General features: G+C 39.4%; 1 non-coding gene across 1 annotated transcript; it reads right to left on the minus strand.

Annotated features, from left to right (window-relative positions):
• Positions 1 to 1100: 1100 nt before the first annotated feature.
• On the minus strand, positions 1101 to 1173 carry TRNAR-UCG (transfer RNA arginine (anticodon UCG)). The gene has a single exon. It is a non-coding gene; the product is annotated as a tRNA-Arg (tRNA).
• Positions 1174 to 10026: the final 8853 nt, after the last annotated feature.

The raw sequence follows: 10026 nt of genomic DNA on the forward strand, positions 1-10026 counted from the left end.
AATTCAAATAATTTTTTCCAAAGGAATATTTTCTGGCCGGTCGAAAATGCATCTCACAAAAATAGGCATTTAAAAATATACTTTACAGTTTCAGAACACTAACATGACTGTGAAGTGTACACAAATAAATGGGACTGTTTCAAAGTACCTAATACCTCATAAACTTCTGAGAGGAATCATGTAATAAATCTACCTAATTTTCTGAAAAAGAAAGAGGGAGGATTTTTGTTATCACCTCAGACTAGGACTCAAACCCACAATCCCTGGCTTAGGATGCCAGTGCCTTATCCATTAGGCCACTGAGACACACATGCATAGTGCTTTTCTAGAGGCATTATTTAAATGTATTCTATGGTCAGACACCGGTGTGTGCACACAGGGCATTTCTCACTTCTCTCTATAAGTAAACTTCCCATTTTCATCCTCTTCCGTCCCCGACTTTAACGCTCTCTTCTATGCTATAATGGAGACTTTGCAATTTTAGCAAGTGGAGAGAAATTGGAGAACCACTTTCGCCGCCACACTTCTTCTTCACTTTCTTCTTTTCTCAATATACTGGGCTTAGCAAATGGTATCAAGCCATCCTTATCATCAGCAGGACACGGAAAGAGGCACCAAGTCTCCTAACCAAGTTCAACCACACTCTGCAACTTAACCATTGCACTACAAATTAGGCAACGGGGGCATCAGCAAAGGCAGACAATGTGCCGATCATTTATACATTTTGTGTAGTACTTTTCTTACTCGGAGGCAAAATCAGCACTTTAACTGCCCAAATCATACAGATTTTACCAATGTAGCACTCTATGCACACATAGGCACACACCTTGCAGTTCTTCTATACACACTTAAGCTAAAACCCATTCTGTCACGTCAAAATTCTGCAAACCTATTACATATTCAGTGCGTCGGCATAAAAGCACTTTTTAATGCCACTAAAATGCACAAGTAGTTAGACTGAAGATGCAACCTGAATGAGTTTACAGTATGTACTCCACTTTATTAATTATTAGTAATGAGAAAGTGAGGACTACAAGAGTATTGGAAAATACTTTTTTCACTCTGAATGTAAAGAAGATTGTGTGACCATTGGCCAAAAATGACCACGAAGGGACTCGAACCCTCAATCTTCTGATCCGAAGTCAGACGCCTTATCCATTTGGCCACGCGGTCATCCGTTCACCTGAGATGATTTTTATCATGTAGGTGGTATGCATGGATGGAGAACATATTATTGAAAGGTATTCAGGTTTACATCCCATAGTGTTCTTTCAGCTCTTTTCGCTGGAAGCACTTTTTTGGAATCTATATATTGAGAATTTTATGAGTACGATATGCTTTTGTTTTCCTTTTTGCATACAAACCTCTTTCCTCGTGAGTTTAAAGCTCATTTGTGTGCTCTACATAGCTCTGGACGTTTCCAGATGTGGAGTGAAACTGTTTTGAGAGTAGTACAAATTGCTCCTTCCTGCATATGCTAATTTTTCACACTCACATAGGTTGTATCAATTTTATGAATCCTGGCTTGACCTATTCAAGTAGCTGAAAGCATGTCACCACCTCTAGAAACAAGATTCACACCAATCCAATTCAAATCATTTTTTCCAAAGGAATATGTTCTAGCCGGTCAAAAATGCATCTCACAAAAATAGGCATTTAAAAATATACTTTACAGTTTCAGAACACTAACATGACTGTGAAGTGTACACAAGTAAAATGGGACTGTTTCAAAGTACCTAATAAACTTGTGAGAGGAAGCATGTAACAAATCTACCTAATTTTCTGGAAAAGAAAGAGGGAGGATTTTTGTTATCACCTCAGATGGGACTCGAACCCACTATCCCTGGTTTAGGAGACAAGTGCCTTATCCATTAGGCCACTGAGACACACATGCATAGCTCTTTTCTAGAGGCATTATTTAAATGTATTCTATGGTCAGACACCGGTGTGTGCACACAGGGCATTTCTCACTTCTCTCTATAAGTAAACTTCCCATTTTCATCCTCTTCCATCCCCGACTTTAACGCTCTCTTCTATGCTATAATGGAGACTTTGCAATTTTAGCAAGTGGAGAGAAATTGGAGAACCACTTTCGACTCCACACTTCTTCTTCACTTACTTCTTTTCTCAATATACTGGGCTTAGGAAATGGTATTAAGCCATCCTTATCATCAGCAGGACACGGAAAGAGGCACCAAGTCTCCTAACCAATTTCAACCACACTCTGCAACTTAACCATTGCACTACAAATTAGGCAACGGGGGCATCAGCAAAGGCAGCCAATGTGCCGATCTATTATACATTTTGTGTAGTACTTTTCTTACTCGGAGGCAAAATCAGCACTTTAACTGCCCAAATCATACAGATTTTACACATATAGCACTCTATGCACACATAGGCACACACCTTGCAGTTCTTCTACACACACTTAAGCTAAAAACCCATTGTGTCACGTCAAAATTCTGCAAACCTATTACATATTCAGTGCGTCGGCATAGAAGCACTTTTTAATGCCACTAAAATGCACAAGTAGTTAGTCTGAAGATGCAACCTGAATGAGTTTACAGTATGTACTCCACTTTATTAATGATTAGTAATGAGAAAGTGAGGACTACAAGCGTATTGGAAAATACTTTTTCCACTCTGAATGTAAAGCAGAATGTGTGACCATTGGCCAAAAACGACCACGAAGGGACTCGAACCCTCAATCTTCTGATCCGAAGACAGACGCCTTATCCATTAGGCAACGCGGTCATCCGTTCACTTGAGATGATTTTTATCATCTAGTGGTATCCATGGATGGAGAACATATTATTGAAAGGTATTCAGGTTTACATCCCATAGTGTTCTTTCAGCTCTTTTAGCTGGAAGCACTTTTTTGGAATCTACATATTGAGAATTTTATGAGTACGATATGCTTTTGTTTTCCTTTTTGCATACAAATCTCTTTCCTCATGATTTTAAAGCTAATTTGTATGCTCTACATAGCTCTGGACGTTTCCAGACGTGGAGTGAAACTGTTTTGAAAGTAGTACAAATTGCTCCTTCCTGCATATGCTAATTTTTCACACTCACATAGGTTGTATAAGTTTTATGAATCCTGGCTTGACCTATTCAAGTAGCTGAAAGCCTGTCACCACCTCTAGAAACAAGATTCACACCAATCCAATTCAAATCATTTTTTCCAAAGGAATATGTTCTGGCCGGTCGAAAATGCATCTCACAAAAATAGGCATTTAAAAATATACTTTGCAGTTTCAGAACACTAACATGACTGTGAAGTGTACACAAGTAAAATGGGACCGTTTCAAAGTACCTAATCCCTCATAAACTTCTGAGAAGAAGCATGTAATAAATCTACCTAATTTTCTGGAAAAGAAAGAGGGTGGATTTTTGTTATCACCTCAGATAGGACTCAAACCCACAATCCCTGGCTTAGGAGGCCAGTGCCTTATCCATTAGGCCACTGAGGCACACATGCATAGCTCTTTTCTAGAGACATTACTTAAATGTATTCTATGGTCAGACACCGGTGTGTGCACACAGGGCATTTCTCACTTCTCTCTATAAGTAAACTTCCCATTTTCATCCTCTTCCATCCCCGACTTTAACGCTCTCTTCTATGCTATAATGGAGACTTTGCAATTTTAGCAAGTGGAGAGAAATTGGAGAACCACTTTCGACTCCACACTTCTTCTTCACTTACTTCTTTTCTCAATATACTGGGCTTAGCAAATGGTATCAAGCCATCCTTATCATCGGCAGGACACGGAAAAAGGCACCAATTCTCCTAACCAAGTTCAACCACACTCTGCAACTTAACCATTGCACTACAAATTAGGCAACGGGGGCATCAGCAAAGGCAGCCAATGTGCCGATCCTTTATACATTTTGTGTAGTACTTTTCTTACTCGGAGGCAAAATCAGCACTTTAACTGCCCAAATCATACAGATTTTACACATGTAGCACTCTATGCACACATAGGCACACACCTTGCAGTTCTTCTACACACACTTAAGCTAAAACCCATTCTGTCACGTCAAAATTCTGCAAACCTATTACATATTCAGTGCGTCGGCATAGAAGCACTTTTTAATGCCACTAAAATGCACAAGTAGTTAGACTGCAGATGCAACCTGAATGAGTTTACAGTATGTACTCCACTTTATTAATGATTAGTAATGAGAAAGTGAGGACTACAAGAGTATTGGAAAATACTTTTTCCACTCAGAATGTAAAGCAGATTGTGTGACCATTGGCCAAAAACGACCACAAGGGACTTGAACCCTCAATCTTCTGATCTGAAGTCAGACGCCTTATCCATGAGGCCACGCGGTCATCCGTTCACCTGAGGTGATTTTTATCATGTAGGTCGTATGCATGGATGGAGAACATATTATTGAAAGGTATTCAGGTTTACATCCCATAGTGTTCTTTCAGCTCTTTTCGCTGGAAGCACTTTTTTGGAATCTATATATTGAGAATTTTATGAGTACGATATGCTTTTGTTTTCCTTTTTGCATACAAACCTCTTTCCTCATGAGTTTAAAGCTCATTTGTATGCTCTACATAGCTCTGGACGTTTCCAGACGTGGACTGAAACTGTTTTGAAAGTAGTACAAATTGCTCCTTCCTGCATATGCTAATGTTTCACACTCACATAGGTTGTATAAGTTTTATGAATCCTGGCTTGACCTATTCAAGTAGCTGAAAGCCTGTCACCACCTCTAGAAACAAGATTCACACCAATCCAATTCAAATCATTTTTTCCAAAGGAATATGTTCTGGCCGGTCGAAAATGCATCTCACAAAAATAGGCATTTAAAAATATACTTTGCAGTTTCAGAACACTAACATGACTGTGAAGTGTACACAAGTAAAATGGGACCGTTTCAAAGTACCTAATCCCTCATAAACTTCTGAGAGGAAGCATTTAATAAATCTACCTCATTTTCTGGAAAAGAAAGAGGGAGGATTTTTGTTATCACCTCAGATGGGACTTTAACCCACAATCCCTGGCTTAGGAGGCCAGTGCCTTATCCGTTAGGCACTGAGGCACACATGCGTAGCTGTTTTCTAGAGGCATTATTTAAATGTATTCTATGGTCAGACACCGGTGTGTGCACACAGGGCATTTCTCACTTCTCTCTACAAGTAAACTTCCCATTTTCATCCTCTTCCATCCCCGACTTTAACGCTCTCTTCTATGCTATAATGGAGACTTTGCAATTTTAGCAAGTGGAGAGAAATTGGAGAACCACTTTCGACTCCACACTTCTTCTTCACTTACTTCTTTTCTCAATATACTGGGCTTAGAAAATGGTATCAAGCCATCCTTATCATCAGCAGGACACGGAAAGAGGCACCAAGTCTCCCATCCAAGTTCAACCACACTCTGCAACTTAACCATTGCACTACAAATTAGGCAACGGGGGCATCAGCAAAGGCAGCCAATGTGCCGATCCTTTATACATTTTGTGTAGTACTTTTCTTACTCGGAGGCAAAATCAGCACTTTAACTGCCCAAATCATACAAATTTTACACATGTAGCACTCTATGCACACATAGGCACATACCTTGCAGTTCTTCTACACACACTTAAGCTAAAAACCCATTCTGTCACTTCAAAATTCTGCAAACCTATTACATATTCAGTGCGTCGGCATAGAAGCACTTTTTAATGCCACTAAAATGCACAAGTAGTTAGACTGAAGATGCAACCTGAATGTACTCCACTTTATTAATGATTAGTAATGAGAAAGTGAGGACTACAAGAGTATTGGAAAATACTTTTTCCACTCAGAATGTAAAGCAGATTGTGTGACCATTGGCCAAAAACGACCACAAGGGACTTGAACCCTCAATCTTCTGATCTGAAGTCAGACGCCTTATCCATTAGGCCACGCGGTCATCCGTTCACCTGAGGTGATTTTTATCATGTAGGTGGTATGCATGGATGGAGAACATATTATTGAAAGGTATTCAGGTTTACATCCCATAGTGTTCTTTCAGCTCTTTTCGCTGGAAGCACTTTTTTGGAATCTATATATTGAGAATTTTATGAGTACGATATGCTTTTGTTTTCCTTTTTGCATACAAACCTCTTTCCTCATGAGTTTAAAGCTCATTTGTGTGCTCTACATAGCTCTGGACGTTTCCAGATGTGGAGTGAAACTGTTTTGAAAGTAGTACAAATTGCTCCTTCCTGCATATGCTAATTTTTCACTCTCACATAGGTTGTATCAGTTTTATGAATCCTGGCTTGACCTATTCAAGTAGCTGAAAGCCTGTCACCACCTCTAGAAACAAGATTCACACCAATCCAATTCAAATCATTTTTTCCAAAGGAATATGTTCTAGCCGGTCAAAAATGCATGTCACAAAAATAGGCATTTAAAAATATACTTTACAGTTTCAGAACACTAACATGACTGTGAAGTGTATACAAGTAAAATGGGACTGTTTCAAAGTACCTAATAAACTTGTGAGAGGAAGCATGTAATAAATCTACCTAATTTTCTGGAAAAGAAAGAGGGAGGATTTTTGTTATCACCTCGGATGGGACTCGAACCCACAATCCCTGGTTTAGGAGGCCAGTGCCTTATCCATTAGGCCACTGAGACACACATGCATAGCTCTTTTCTAGAGGCAATATTTAAATGTATTCTATGGTCAGACACCGGTGTGTGCACACAGGGCATTTCTCACTTCTCTCTATAAGTAAACTTCCCATTTTCATCCTCTTCCATCCCCGACTTTAACGCTCTCTTCTATGCTATAATGGAGACTTTGCAATTTTAGCAAGTGGAGAGAAATTGGAGAACCACTTTCGACTCCACACTTCTTCTTCACTTACTTCTTTTCTCAATATACTGGGCTTAGAAAATGTTATCAAGCCATCCTTATCATCAGCAGGACACGGAAAGAGGCACCAAGTCTCCTGACCAAGTTCAACCACACCCTGCAACTTAACCATTGCACTACAAATTAGGCAACGGGGGCATCAGCAAAGGCAGCCAATGTGCCGATCCTTTATACATTTTGTGTAGTACTTTTCTTACTCGGAGGCAAAATCAGCACTTTAACTGCCCAAATCATACAAATTTTACACATGTAGCACTCTATGCACACATAGGCACATACCTTGCAGTTCTTCTACACACACTTAAGCTAAAAACCCATTCTGTCACTTCAAAATTCTGCAAACCTATTACATATTCAGTGCGTCGGCATAGAAGCACTTTTTAATGCCACTAAAATGCACAAGTAGTTAGACTGAAGATGCAACCTGAATGTACTCCACTTTATTAATGATTAGTAATGAGAAAGTGAGGACTACAAGAGTATTGGAAAATACTTTTTCCACTCAGAATGTAAAGCAGATTGTGTGACCATTGGCCAAAAACGACCACAAGGGACTTGAACCCTCAATCTTCTGATCTGAAGTCAGACGCCTTATCCATTAGGCCACGCGGTCATCCGTTCACCTGAGGTGATTTTTATCATGTAGGTGGTATGCATGGATGGAGAACATATTATTGAAAGGTATTCAGGTTTACATCCCATAGTGTTCTTTCAGCTCTTTTCGCTGGAAGCACTTTTTTGGAATCTATATATTGAGAATTTTATGAGTACGATATGCTTTTGTTTTCCTTTTTGCATACAAACCTCTTTCCTCATGAGTTTAAAGCTCATTTGTGTGCTCTACATAGCTCTGGACGTTTCCAGATGTGGAGTGAAACTGTTTTGAAAGTAGTACAAATTGCTCCTTCCTGCATATGCTAATTTTTCACTCTCACATAGGTTGTATCAGTTTTATGAATCCTGGCTTGACCTATTCAAGTAGCTGAAAGCCTGTCACCACCTCTAGAAACAAGATTCACACCAATCCAATTCAAATCATTTTTTCCAAAGGAATATGTTCTAGCCGGTCAAAAATGCATGTCACAAAAATAGGCATTTAAAAATATACTTTACAGTTTCAGAACACTAACATGACTGTGAAGTGTATACAAGTAAAATGGGACTGTTTCAAAGTACCTAATAAACTTGTGAGAGGAAGCATGTAATAAATCTACCTAATTTTCTGGAAAAGAAAGAGGGAGGATTTTTGTTATCACCTCGGATGGGACTCGAACCCACAATCCTTGGTTTAGGAGGCCAGTGCCTTATCCATTATGCCACTGAGACACACATGCATAGCTCTTTTCTAGAGGCAATATTTAAATGTATTCTATGGTCAGACACCGGTGTGTGCACACAGGGCATTTCTCACTTCTCTCTATAAGTAAACTTCCCATTTTCATCCTCTTCCATCCCCGACTTTAACGCTCTCTTCTATGCTATAATGGAGACTTTGCAATTTTAGCAAGTGGAGAGAAATTGGAGAACCACTTTCGACTCCACACTTCTTCTTCACTTACTTCTTTTCTCAATATACTGGGCTTAGAAAATGTTATCAAGCCATCCTTATCATCAGCAGGACACGGAAAGAGGCACCAAGTCTCCTAAACAAGTTCAACCACACTCTGCAACTTAACCATTGCACTACAAATTAGGCAACGGGGGCATCAGCAAAGGCAGCCAATGTGCCGATCCTTTATACATTTTGTGTAGTACTTTTCTTACTCGGAGGCAAAATCAGCACTTTAACTGCCCAAATCATACAGATTTTACACATGTAGCACTCTATGCACACATAGGCACACACCTTGCAGTTCTTCTACACACACTTAAGCTAAAACCCATTCTGTCACGTCAAAATTCTGCAAACCTATTACATATTCAGTGCGTCGGCATAGAAGCACTTTTTAATGCCACTAAAATGCACAAGTAGTTAGACTGAAGATGCAACCTGAATGAGTTTACAGTATGTACTCCACTTTATTAATGATTAGTAATGAGAAAGTGAGGACTACAAGAGTATTGGAAAAGACTTTTTCCACTCTGAATGTAAAGCAGATTGTGTGACCATTGGCCAAAAACAACCACGAAGGGACTCGAACCCTCAATTTTCTGATCCGAAGTCAGACGCCTTATCCATTAGGCCACGCAGTCATCCGTTCACCTGAAATGATTTTTATCATGTAGGTGGTATGCATGGATGGAGAACATATTATTGAAAGGTATTCAGGTTTACATCCCATAGTGTTCTTTCAGCTCTTTTAGCTGGAAGCACTTTGTTGGAATCTATATATTGAGAATTTTATGAGTACGATATGCTTTTGTTTTCCTTTTTGCATACAAACCTCTTTCCTCATGAGTTTAAAGCTCATTTGTATGCTCTACATAGCTCTGGACGTTTCCAGACGTGGAGTGAAACTGTTTTGAAAGTAGTACAAATTGCTCCTTCCTGCATATGCTAATTTTTCACACTCACATAGGTTGTATAAGTTTTATGAATCCTGGCTTGACCTATTCAAGTAGCTGAAAGCCTGTCACCACCTCTAGAAACAAGATTCACACCAATCCAATTCAAATCATTTTTTCCAAAGGAATATGTTCTGGCCGGTCGAAAATGCATCTCACAAAAATAGGCATTTAAAAATATACTTTGCAGTTTCAGAACACTAACATGACTGTGAAGTGTACACAAGTAAAATGGGACCGTTTCAAAGTACCTAATCCCTCATAAACTTCTGAGAGGAAGCATGTAATAAATCTACCTAATTTTCTGGAAAAGAAAGAGGGAGGATTTTTGTAATCACCTCAGATGGGACTCAAACCCACAATCCCTGGCTTAGGAGGTCAGTGCCTTATCCATTAGGCCACTGAGGCACACATGCATAGCTCTTTTCTAGAGGCATTATTTAAATGTATTCTATGGTCAGACACCGGTGTGTGCACACAGGGCATTTCTCACTTCTCTCTATAAGTAAACTTCCCATTTTCATCCTCTTCCATCCCCGACTTTAACGCTCTCTTCTATGCTATAATGGAGACTTTGCAATTTTAGCAAGTGGAGAGAAATTGGAGAACCACTTTCGACTCCACACTTCTTCTTCACTTACTTCTTTTCTCAATA

The sequence above is a fragment of the Triturus cristatus genome, chromosome 4_1 (genome assembly GCF_964204655.1).
Source record: "Triturus cristatus chromosome 4_1, aTriCri1.1, whole genome shotgun sequence".
Taxonomy (NCBI): domain Eukaryota; kingdom Metazoa; phylum Chordata; class Amphibia; order Caudata; family Salamandridae; genus Triturus; species Triturus cristatus.